The 13726-nt window shown below is 32.4% G+C and overlaps 1 non-coding gene across 1 annotated transcript; it reads right to left on the reverse strand.

The window, feature by feature from the left end:
* Nucleotides 1–8728: 8728 nt before the first annotated feature.
* Nucleotides 8729–8833, reverse strand: LOC148574950 (small nucleolar RNA R71). The gene has a single exon (XR_015906698.1). It is a non-coding gene; the product is annotated as a small nucleolar RNA R71 (small nucleolar RNA).
* Between the last annotated feature and the right edge of the window lie 4893 nt (nucleotides 8834–13726).

The following is a 13726-nucleotide window of genomic DNA, read 5'->3' on the forward strand; positions in this document are numbered from 1 at the left end:
GATTCTACATCCCAAAAGCTCGTTTACTAGAAGTAAGAAATTATAACTTTTGCGTTTATTCAACCTACGTTTAGGTTTGTTGCTAGTTATTATTGGTTTTTTCATAATTTTTTCTAAATAAATACTGAGAATATTAAAATAATTATTCTAATTTTTGTGCATTATTTACTATTTTAATTTTTTCTAATATGTATTATTGTACCTATTAGAAATGATAAATTAAATAAAAAATTAATTATAAATAATAATAAAATATAACTTGTAAAAAATTAGAACATAAAATAATAATAAAAATAAAATTATTAAGAATACTTAAAAAGGGTACTAAAATATGTTATTTTATATATTATTTTTAATTTAATAAATAAATATTATTTTTAATTTTATAAATAAATATTAATTTTTATTATAATAATAAAAAATTATAATATACTAAAATAGAGGACTATAAAAAAATACTATATAAAAAATATTAAAATAATATAAAAATATTAAATATATTTAAAAAAATAATATTATAATTTAATATTATATTTTTTTAGTAATTAATTAATTATTTATCTAGAAGTGATTTTAACTAGTATTATCCAAATAATATTTATTTTATCAAAATTAATTTTAGTAAAAATTACCAAACATAAATCATGTTGACACAAACTCACTTATACTCAAAATCAATTCTACAACGTCGCTTCCATTCAAACTCCCGTTTACCCAACGTAAATCCAAACACACACTGTGTTGGATCGTCCTTTTCTTTTTTTTTTCATCTTCTTCAAATTATAACTTGACACACGATTCACGATTTCTAACTATATTATGCGATTCACAAATTGAATTGTTCGATACTGAAGATTATCCAATTCTTATCATTGATTCGAAATTATCAGAATACTGACTCGTATCAAATCGTGCGATTTACGATTCGCATGACTCTTCTACCATGCTTTGAGCCATTTTTAGAGATTACACTCCAATTGTCAAACATTTAAAAAAATAAAGTTTTTCATGTGGTTGTTATTCGTACCAAGAGCGAGTTCATTAACTGAGGGGTTAGAGATCGGAAATTCTAGCTTTAGCCTGCATAGAATCAAGTCGGAAAGATAACCTACAAGACACTCTGATACTTAAATTAGCTGAGTGTTTAGGTAATATGTGCTTGTTTGTGCACCATTATTTTGATAAAAGAATATCTTTTTTTCATTGAAAAAAATTTTTTTTTTTATTTTTTAGCGTGTTTGGCGAATTTCTAGTAGTAAAAGTAAAAGCACTAAAAAAATAAAAAAAAAACATCTTTTTTGAGAAGCTCTAATTTACATCTTTTTTTAAAAGATCTTTTTCTCTTAAAAAAAAGAATGTTTTTCATGTAATAAATAAACAAAAAGTACTTTTATATTGTTATACCCAAACATAATTGATAGATAAAAAGATCTTTTTGCATGAAATACCCAAACATAAAATTACTTTTACTTTTTCATAAGATCTTTTAAAAAAAGATAACTCGAAAAAAGATCTTTTTTTAGAAGCTCACCCAAACAAGCTCTATGTAAGATTTGAAATTTACTTATTGAGTGTCTTTCTCTTTTATTCCCTCCCCTTGAAGCTGCAGTTACATAGGTTTTAATGCCTTTATATCTTGGTCTTATCGAGATATGGCGATTTCTCAAAACGGCATTCCCGTTTGTGTTATAATTGGACAACATCCCATAACGTTGGATTCTCATTTAATGGTTATTTTCTCACGTGACTATTTGTCCGAAACAGTTGTAGTGCTAAATCTCACATAAGTGATTTTCTTCTACTTTTTTTATCTATATGTAGTCCTTTTACAAATTTATTAATAAATTACGAACGGCTGGATATCTCCATTATTTGTTAGAAGAGACAATATAGAATTGTCACACTTTCAGTTTGCTGATAACACTGTGTTGTTCTGTCCACCAGAGGAGGAGACTATTAAGAACTATAAGAGGCTTCTATGATGTTTTGAGTTGATGTCGGGGTTAAGTATCAATTTTGACAAATCCAGTTTGATCCCAATCAATTGTGACCAACGGTGGATTCGAAGTATGTGCAGCTTGTTGAGGTGCAAGGAAGCGACTCTTCCGATCAGATACCTTGAAATCCCTTTAGGAGCTAATCCGAGATTGGTTAAGACTTGGAAGCCAATTATAGACAAAGTGGAGGAGAAGCTCAATTTATAAAAATCTAAGATACTCAACAAAGCGGGAAAGTTGGTGCTCATTGAAGGATCACCATGTGTTCATAACACGCAGCAGAAGAAAAGAAAGTAATCTTAAAAATCTATTTTGTGCCTAAATTTTATTCAAATAAACAATATATAGATCAGATCTAAATACCTGTGTATACTAGTAAAAGTCACTTTCTCCTTCGATGGTACAAAGGCGCGATGCGTATCCACATCGAGACCAACATTTGCTGTCAACTCCTTGACCAATGGACATTTGATCTAAATTGAGAAAACTCTTACAACTCTTTGCACGCCATAAAATTCTTCTCTAAGAATTAGGTTCACATACCTTTATGTGTGTAGAAGTAAAGGAATAAGACTCGTGTTTTATTCTCATCAGTTCTTCCTCTACTCTTGGCATACATATATATAGTATGAGATTTGTTACTGATTTTAAATTTGAATCTCAATTCAAATTTAAATTATATCTTGTTATTTTAAACTTGAATCTTTTAAATTTATGAATCATATCATAACTCAATTTGAAACAGAATCAGTTAGGATCTCATCCAAATTTAGAATTCAAATTTAGAAATAGAATAATTAATCATTCTCAAATCTCACTCAATATTCTCAATTATCATACTATTATTATATTTTTGGTGCTAGTAAAGAATACAATAATATTTCATTTGAATTAATATAATTATTTATTTGATCAAATAAAAACAATAATTAAATAATTCTACAGCAAAGATTAGAACACTCGTTAGTGTGTGACCCTATAGGTTCAATAACTAAGCGGGTAGTAAATTAGTCATACTAAATTTACTAATTAAGGTTGGCGTCTAGCAACACTCCTTAACGACTCGATAGTATGAAATAATATATTTTTACTAAGAACCAAGAAGTAGAACAAAGTATAATTTCTTCCATCTTTTCAGCTCTTGGTTGACCCTTAGAGTATGGTTTAATTGTCAAACTCTAACTTGTTACCATCAGTGACGGATCCAGAAAAATTTTGTTGTGGGGGCAAAAAAATAATAAAATTTAGGTATAGATATATTTTGTTTGGTTTTTCAAAATATCCAATAAGTTAAGAATTAATCTATTATGACTTTGAGTTTCATTTAAGAGGCCAATGAGTTGCTACATATACGAAATGAAATTCGAACTCCTAACACTTGTTTAAGCGGACAATTAAGCTAATTATTCGACTAACCCAAATTTGTTTAGACATATTTAAAATTTTATATTAGAATTATCTATATATATTGATAAGAATTAAAAACATACACACAATTATTTATTATAATATTTAAAATAATAAAAAGGTGATTTCATTCAATATAATATTTAAAATAATAAAAAAATAATTTATAATAATTTTTTTATTTTTAATATAATTAAATATTATTTTTTATATATGTTTTTAAACAATTATTTTATTTTTTATTATCTCATATTTAATTATAAAATCTACTTATTATAGTTTTTATGGTATAAATAAATCTTTTATCTAAAATAATTACTATAATCAAGACCATTTTAATAATAAATATTAGTAGAGTATATTAATATATAAATAATATGTTTTTTTATGTTAAATATTTTTTAAAAAATTACTAATAATTTAAGTTGTATTTAATTAAAAAACTAAGTTTCAATTTAGTTATCAACTAATTAACTAATATAATAAAATTAATTATCACTATTTTTTAAATTTATTTATTTTTTATTTTTATAATAAATCAAATTTAACAATATAATTATTATTAAATGTTAAGTTTAACAAAATATTTTTTTAACATAAAATACAAAAAAAGTTATTTATATTTTATTTTAAATAAATATAATATAATAAAAAGCATATATATATATAGGTATTAGCTTTTTTTGTAAAACTCTGTGGAGGCAGATGCCCCCTCCTCCTTCAATGTAGGTCCGTCCCTGGTTACCATTATTATAATGAACCGTGAATGACTTAACAAACTAATTTCTTCATTCATTCAAGTCCCTTGGCCAAGGTTTTATTCATCTCAGTCATTATAATCATAAAGCTCAAACTCTTTACCGAGAGTTGATGGATTCCTTATTGACTAATCATTAATTCTACAAATATTTAAATCATACCCAATATCCATTCAACTAGCACCCTAGGGTATTAGATGTCTGGAATCAAAGTATAATAAATATATTGTTAATTACTATGACAGTCGTAGGTCATAGAAAACTCTATTACTATGTTCATCTTAAGAATATCCTATTGACAAATATGCGGTAATTATAACCATTACGATATATTTTGGTTTGATTTGAGTGGATTTCATCACATAAACCCACATTTATTCATCTAAATAGCATGCTTTTGAGATTTCTCCCTAAATTGTGCTTGAAGGTGAAGACATGCTTTTTTGTGCTTGATTTGGTCAATTTTAATTCACTTTAATCCCATTTGGTACCTTGATGTGTTTTTTAAGTGATTTCAGATTTTCAAGACAAGTTTGGGTTGAAGAAGTGAAGAAAGAGCATCAAAAAGGGGGAGAAATCATGAAGAAAATGAGATTTAGAAGCTGCTGCAAAGATGCGTACGCGCAGTGATGCGTGCATAAGCACAACGGTGACTTCGTGCAAGGATGCATACACACCAAATGTCGTGCGTACGCACGATGGAAATTCTGCGCAACCGTGCGTACGCACAGTAGGTCGTGCGTACGCACGCATGCATGCACGTGAGGTCATTAATGCAAATTGCTGGAGGTGATTTTTGGGCCTCCAAAATCCAGTCCAACTCATTTTTTGAAGCTATTTGAGGCCAAAATAAAGAGGAATGAAGGGGAGCAATTAGGTTTAGCTTTTATGATGTTTCCTCTTAGTTTCTAGAGAGAGGAGCTCCCCCCTCTCTCTAGAATTAGGGTTTTTAACTTAGTTTTCTTTTAATTTCAGCACTTTAATTCTTGTTTTAGTGTAGTTTCATTTATGTTTCTATGCTTTCTTGTCTTTATCTTCTTCATGTCTTTTGTTATTTTCTCTTTTATGTTAATTTTCATGTTATGAACACTTTTGTTATTTTAATTCCAATTAATGCAAATTTATGTTTCCATGTCATTGATTGCTTCCTTTAGTTGTCATTGTCATTTTTTTGCTTTTGGTATTTTAGAATTTATTATTAATATAATTTAATATTATTTTATTTTCATGCACACCAAGTGTTTGATAAAATGCTTGGCTTAGTCTTTACATAGTTTTTCTTAACTCTTGGCTTGGAATTGTTGACTTTGGTGTTCCTTGAGTCATTGATATCCATTCTTGTTTGATACATTAGAGTAGTTAGTTAATTTGGTCTCCCTTGACTCTATGTAACCCCTTAGGGTTGACATAGGACTTAGGGATTGAAATTAACTATGCCTATTTGACTTATCTTTGATGTAAGGTTAACTAAGTAGGATTAAATCTTCATAATCATCATATGTTTGTGGTCAATGGTTAGGATAGGTAGCCTTAGCTCTCAATTATTTTCCAAGATATTTTTCTGCATTTGAAATTTCCTTTCTTTGCATTTCATTGCTTTGACTTTCATTGCTTTGATGTTTAATTTCTTGCATGTTTAGTTTTCACACTCTTGGTTGAGAAATTGGGTGTTTGGGTGGAATTGAGTTGTGGATGTCCATTTCGCATTGTGTGAGAATAGTTAATTGGTTTGGTTTCCATTGACGCTAGCCTTTCACTAAGTAATTAGTGAGTTGACTAGGACTTATGGATTGATATCAATTATACCCTTTGACTAATTCTCAAGGAGGATTGACTAGTTTGGATTGATTCCACACAATTGCCATGTTTGTGGTCCATAACTAGGATAGGAAACCTAGACTACCCAATACTTGCCAAGAGTCGCCATTTACATTCCTTGCATGCTTGTTTGCTTTCTTGCTATTTATATTTCTTGCTCTCTTGCATTCATAATCCCGATGCTCTCTCATAGCCAATAATTGTACATTTCATTGCAACTCCTAGGGAAGATGACCCGGGAGCTAAACACTCTCGATTTATATTTTATTTTGTGTTGTGATAACATTTTATTGATGGCCAATTTGTTGGGTTAGGACTATACTTACAACAACAATTCTATTTTGATAATCAAATTCCTAACCTATGCAAATTGCTCATTGTAATTTGGCTCTAGTTGTCAATGGAACATACGTATATCTTACACCGAAAGTAGAAAAAAATTGGAGGTGAGGAGATATAGTGGTCCTCATACTTGCATGCAAACATCAATTTGGCTAAGACCATGGAAGGTTGGACTTGAAGATAATTACTCAGCACATATTCACAATGGTCAAAACAAATCTAACCATAAGAATAATGGTTCTATAAAGAGGTGTGGAGAATCAATTTGGTTACAAGGTGTCGTACAGAAAGGTTTAGCTTACAAAGCAGAAAATCATTGCTAGGATATATAGAGATTGAGAGGAATCATAAAATGAGCTTCCAACATGCCCGTGCATCTCGTCGATGTTCAATGGGCTGGTCGGAATGCTGGAGGCTACCAAAGTGTCGCATCACGTGGTCTACCTAGTGTCACTTGACAATGGCAAAGTACAATAGTGGACATACTACTGTAGCAGAGGCTTCAGCCTCAGTGGTCCTCCGTGAAACTATATTCTGGATGAGTGGGTCAGAATATGGCTTCCAATCAACCTGTTGACAGATACCAAGAAACATGATATACATTATAAATAATTATTTATAATTTAAATATGTCTTAATTATTTATTACTTACATTATAAATTCCAATGCTATTAAGGACATGCTTCCATTATTGAAGCCTCGTCTTAATGATGCTTTGGCATTTTTAGTAGTATTTTTTTAGCATTTCTTTTAATAAAAATTAGTAGTTTTCTTAGAATAATTAAAGTTTTTACAACTAGTCTATTTTATTTGAAGTTGTGTCAGAGTTGTTGTGTTCTCAGGATATTTTCAAGAAAATTTACATGATGAGAAGAAAATCCAGAAGCAATCAGGGAAGGTGGGGCACCCAACGACCACACACTGGTGCCCAACGCCGATGAAGTATCCAAAGGTGGCATGAAGAAGCAAGGGTGGGTGCCCAGTGCCCACACACTGGCGACCAACATCCATGAGGAAGCAAGGTGGGTGCTCAGCGCCCAACGCCTACGCACGGACACCTAGTAACTTTTTTCGGCGCCCAGTGCCACTTCCTCATACTTAATGCCCAAGATTTTCTTCACGTCCAGGGCTCCAATGCCAAGCGCCCAATCTTGGCGCCTAACGCCTTCGAAGAAAAATAAAGTAGCACCACAACTGGCGCTCAACGCCCATGGTCAGAAACACATCAAAAAGCCATGGGGCCTAGCGCTATGGGCCAGCGCCTAGTGCCTGTGCATTCATTCAAGTCCTAGTTTTTTTTAGAAAAAATAACATGGGCATTTAACACAGACCACACACTCCAAGGATTTATCAAGATTTTATTTTTAGTTAATTTAAATTAGAAAGATTATGTTTGGTTTATCTTAATTTTTTTAAAAAAGATAAGATTAGGTTTAGTTTTAAATTTAAAAGTTAGGTTAGGATAGAGGTTATAAATAAGTTGGAGAAGAGTAGTTTGGATATGTAGCCGACATTTATTAGTATATTTTCATCTTTTGTTTTTGTTTGTTCATGAGTCGCTAATTCCTCTGTGTTAGGAATAGGAGTGTTGTTTAATTATATGGATTAATAATGATTGTTCTTTTATCTTTATTAATGCATTGATACTTTTAAGAAATTGGATTTTATTTTATTATAAATGATTAGAGATATTAAATAATATTTTTAGTTTGTTTTGGATTCCTTTATTATCTTGGGAAGGTTATTATTGTGATTATTTGGTTGAATCACTAAATTAGATATTTGTTTTTATTTTTTATTTTTTTCTTTTATTTTATTTTGTACCGTGCCTCGAACTCCCTTCATTTTGACATAGGAAATTCTAACCTTCATGCTGTGATTTTTTATTTGTATTTGTGCATGCAAGGTAGTGAAGATTTCACGCCTCTCTAATTTGATCCAGAAATAGAGAGAATACTAGCAGAATTAAGAAAAAAATCAATGGCTAGGAGAGAAGTAGAAGAGCAAGAAAGAATGGTAGAAGGTGACAACAATGGCAGGAGAACTCTAGGTGACTATACCACACCTACCACTAATAGATGTAAAAGTAGTATAGTGACATCTAGCATCCAAGCCAACAACTTTGAGTTGAAGTCCTCACTCATTCAACTGGTACAGCAGGAGCAGTTTGGTGGTAACTCCTAGGAAGATCCTAATATCTACATAGCTAGTTTTCTGCAGTTATGTGACACTGTCAAGAGTAATGGAGTTTCCACAGAAGCCATAAGACTGCGTCTATTCCCATTTTCATTGAGAGATATAGCAAAGTAGTGGTTTCATGCACAACCTCTAGAAAGCATAGCAACGTGGGAGGATTTAGTTAGTAAATGTTTAGCTAAATATTTTCCACCACAGAAGTTGGCTCGATTAAGAAATGATATTAATTCCTTCTTCCAGAAAGATAGAGAATCACTCTATGAAGTCTGGGAAAGATATAAGGAGATTTTAAGAGAGTACCTTCATCATTCATTTTCGGAGTGACTACAAATTCAAAATTTTTATGATAAAGTCTCTCAAACCTCTAGAATCATGATTGATGCATTAGTAGGAGAATCATTGCACAGAAAGACACCTAAAAAAGTTTGGGAATTGATTGAAACAATAACATCCAATAATTACATGTACTCAACTGAGAGAATAATGAAGAGAGGAGTGATGTGGTTGAACACACTGAACACACTCTTAGCACAAAACAAAGTCATGTCTCAACAACTCACTTCACTCACTAAACAAATAGGACAAATGCAAGTTTCCGCCATTGAGACACAAGTTATCATCTATGAATAATGTGGAGGAGCTCATAAAAATGAATAATCTGAACTATTTAAGGACGTCTAACCTTCAACCGAGCAAGTGAAATATATGGAAAATTATTCAAGACCACAAAATGATCCTTTCTCAAACATATAATCCTGGATGGAGGAACTACCCAAATTTTGGTTAGGAGAATCAAGGATAGGAAAACCTCAATGCTTCGTACCAATAGCAAGCACCTCATGTGCAATCACAAAATCCTCAGAAACCTTCATCTCTTGAGATTTTCATGAAAAAATTATCTCAATCAACCTCCATGTTTATTCAATAGACTTCTAATTTTATGCAAGAAATATGAGCAAACTTCAAATATTAGGAAGCTTTCTATAAGGAACTTGGAGGTGAAAGTGAGACAAATTGCTAAACAATTAGCAGAAAAAACCAACAAATTCTTTCTCAAGTTATAGAGTACCTAATCTTAGAGAGAAATTCAAGGGTATTAATCTTAGGAGTTGAAGAATGGTTAGTAAAGAATCTCCAAAGAACAATGAAGAACAAGCTGAGAAAACTTTAGAAACAAAAAAGGAGAAGGAACTAGAGAAGAACAACACTCCTACACCTAAAGTCAAGAAAGAGAATGCAAAAGAGAAGACCTATGCACCTAGACTTCCATTCCCTCAAAGATTACAGAAGCATAATTAAGAAAAACAATTTTCTAAATTCTCGGAAGTGTATAGAAAGTTGCAGAATAACATTTCCTTCGCAGAAGTTTTAGAGTAAATGCCTCTCTATGCTAAATTTATGAAGATTTAAGAAACTATTATCCAATAAAAGAACTCTCAAAGAAGACGAAATAATGATACTCACCAAGAAATGTAGTGCCATCATCCAAAGAAAACTATCACAAAAATTAAAAGATCCAAGAAGTTTTCAAATTTCTTGCACCATTGGAGACATCACCATTGAAAAGGCACTATGTGATTTAGGGACAAGCATTAATTTGATGCATTTGTCCGTGATGAGAAAGCTACAAATAAAAGAAGTAAAGCCAACAAGGATATCTCTACAATTGTCAGATAGATCAATAAGGTTTTTACATGGAGTAGTGGAAAATGCCTTGGTCAAAGTGGAAAAATGCATCTTCCTTGCAGATTTTTTAATCCTTGATGTGAAGGAAGATGAAGATGCTTCAATCATCCTAGGGAGGCCATTCTTAGCCACAGGATGAGCTCTCATAGACGTCCAAAAGGGTGAGTTAATATTGAGGGTTCATAATGAACAAATGGTCTTTAATATCTTCAAAGTCATGCAGTCTCCAAGTGAAACAAAGAGTTGCATGAGAGTTGATTTAATTGATCTATTAATTCAAGAAATTCTTGATGAAGAATCTCTTGTAAACTCTTTGGAAACTCCATGGTACCCATGTTCTGAAGCAATGGAAGAATTGGAAGTAGTGAATTCAATAGAAAATACACCTATGTCCACCTCATTCATGCAAGAAGGAACAAACAACACCAAGAAGAAAGATGATAAAGGGCAAGACCCACCTAAACTGGAGTTGAAACCCTTACCTCAAACTTTCAAGTATGCATTTTTTGGAGCTAATAAAACTTATCCTGTTATTATAAATGCCTCATTGAGTGAAGTAGAAGAGGAAGGATTATTGCAAGTGCTGAAGGAACACAAGACTGCCATTGGATGGACAATCAGTGATCTCAAGGGAATAGTCCCCACGATGTGCATGCACAATATTTTATTAGAGGATAATTCTAAACCAGTTGTACAAACACAAAGAAAGCTTAATCCAACAATGAATAAGGTTATTCACAAGGAAGAGATGAAGCCATGGGACGTAGGAATCATTTATCCTATTTCTGACAGTCTGTGAGTCAGTCTAGTGTAGGTTGTGCAAAAAAATGGAATCACGGTAGTTTCCAATAAAAAAATGAGTTAATTCCTACAAGAACAATTACAGGGTAGAGAATGTGCATTGTTTTTGAAAGCAAAACATGGCAACTAGGAAGGATCACTTTTCTTTGTCATTCATTGATCAAAAGCTGGAGAGACTAGCTGACCACACCTTTTACTGTTTCTTGGATGGATATTCAAGGCACAACCAAATTGTAGTTGATCATCTCGATCAAGAAAAGACAGTTTTCACATGCCCCTATGGATTTTGTGCCTACTTAAGAATGCCTTTTGGGTTGTGCAATGAATCCGCCACTTTTCAAAGGTGCATGCTTTTCATCTTCTCTGACATGGTAGAAAAATTCATAGAGGTATTCATGGATGATTTTTTTTTTGTATTTGGTGACACTTTGACACATGCTTAAACTAGTTGTCTTTAATTTTGAGAAGGTGTCAAGAAACAAACCTGATTCTGAATTGGAAAAAATGTCATTTTATGGTAATAGAGGGTATTGTTCTTGGACACTGAATCTCAACTAAAGGCATAGAGGTTGATAAAGCTAAAGTAGAAGTAATTGATAAATTACCATCATGAGTAAATTTGAAAGCAATTTGGAGTTTTCTAGGAAATGCCAAATTTTATAGGAGATTTCTAAAAGATTTTTCAAAAGTTGCAAAACCATTGAGTTGGCTTTTATTTAAAGATGCCTCATTTGTGTTTGATGAGGAATGTCTGCATACTTTTAAAACTCTGAAAGCTAAACTTGTGTATAATTATCCCACTAAATTGGTCTGCACCCTTTAAGTTAATGTGTGATGCCAATGACTACGCAATAGGCATAGTCTTGGGATAGAGAAAAGATAAGTTATTGCATGTCATTTATTATGCAAGTCGTGTCTTGAACGACATGCAAGAGAATTATTGGCTGTAGTGTTTACTTTTGATAATTCAGGTCATATTTAATTGGATAAAAAGTAATAGTTTACATTGATCACTCTACTCTCAAGTAGCTTTTGCCTAAGCAGGATGCCAAACTCAGGTTAATTAGGTGCTTAGAAAATCCTGTGGTAGACCATTTATCCAAAATCCAACCTAAGGAAAAGCAAGCACCTCAAATCCTAATCAATGAAAAATGTTCAAATTAGCAACTTTTGGATATCCAAGTGACTCCATGGTTTGCTGACATGGCTAACTATAAGGTTGGAAAGGTTATTCCAAAAGAATTGAATTGGAATCAAAGAAGGGAATTGGTTCATGATGCTTGTTACTTCCTATGGGATGATATTTACCTTTTCAAGAGATGCTCAGATAACATAATCAAGAGGTGTATCACCGAAGAAGAAGTACAAGGCATGTTATGGCATTGTCATGGTTTAGATTATGGCAGTCATTTTAGTGGAGAGAGGACATCAGCTAAGGTTCTCCAAAGTCATCTTTACTGGCCAACATTCGTGAAAGATGCACGAGCTTTTGTTGAGAGATGTGATAGATGCTAGAGAATTGGAAACTTGTCCAAGAGGAATGAGATGCCATAAAATTTCATCCTCGAGATAGAACTATTTGATGCATGGGAAATAGATTTCATGGGACTCTTCCCATCCTCATACTCTAACCTCTACATATTAGTGGCCATTGATTATGTATCTAAGTGGGTGGAAGCCATGCCATCACCCACTAATGATGCTAAAGTCATTATTGGATTTTTAAAAAAGACAATCTTCAACAGACTTGGTGTGCCAAGAACACTAATCAGTGATGGAGGAACTCACTTCTATAATAAACAATTGGAAGCTCTTCTTCAAAAATATAGAGTAAGGCTTAAGGTTGTAACTCCATACTATCCACAAACCAGTGGATACATTGAGGTGTCCAACAGAGAGTTCAATAGAATTCTGGAGAAAACAATGAATATGCTTCTAGCAAGGATTGGTCCACACTACTAGAAAACTACTTGTTATAGACAGATATTTCTGACATATTTTATCCTACGAAAATATAGACATATTTTGAGAAGGAATTTTTTGTCAAAAACAAAGGAAAATGAATTATCATAAATTACAGACGGAAAAGAGAATCTGTCAATAATTCTGTCGAAAAAATTATTTTTTTCATGGAAAATAGTTATCGACAGAAAATCCGTCGGTATTTAAATGAATAAAAACACTGCATTTTATTAAATTATTACAGACAGAAAATCCGTCTGTAATTTAAAATATTCCGTCAGAAAATATTGAGTTTAACCTAACTTTACCCCCACCCTATCGAGCTCAATTCACACTCCACACAAATCAAACGAGCTTGTTCTTCGCTCCGTCAACAAGCTGCTTCTTCTCTCCGTGGCACGAGCATCTTCCACCGCTGTTGCTCTCGTCGTGTCTGCTCCTTTCATCGCCATCATCGCAGATCTCTCTCCGCGGCTCTCGTCGCGTCTGCTCCCTTCATCTCCATCGTCATAGAGCTCTCTCCGCTGCTGCTCTTGTCGCATTTGCTCCCTTAGTGAATTTTAGGTATACTCTGATTTTGTGATTCTGGTGCTTAGGGCTGAATTCTTTTGTTCCAATTTTAGGTTTATCAATTTTTCTTCGCAGTTTCCATCTTCTTTTTGTTGTTGATGCTGATTGAGCTTGTTGTAGGTTTATCAATTATTTTATTATCAGTGAAGAAATAGATTTTTTTGTCGGTCATTTCTGCAATGATTCGT

This window comes from Arachis ipaensis, chromosome B2, assembly GCF_059453495.1.
Source record: "Arachis ipaensis isolate K30076 ecotype BB chromosome B2, ASM5945349v1, whole genome shotgun sequence".
In the NCBI taxonomy this organism is placed as follows: domain Eukaryota; kingdom Viridiplantae; phylum Streptophyta; class Magnoliopsida; order Fabales; family Fabaceae; genus Arachis; species Arachis ipaensis.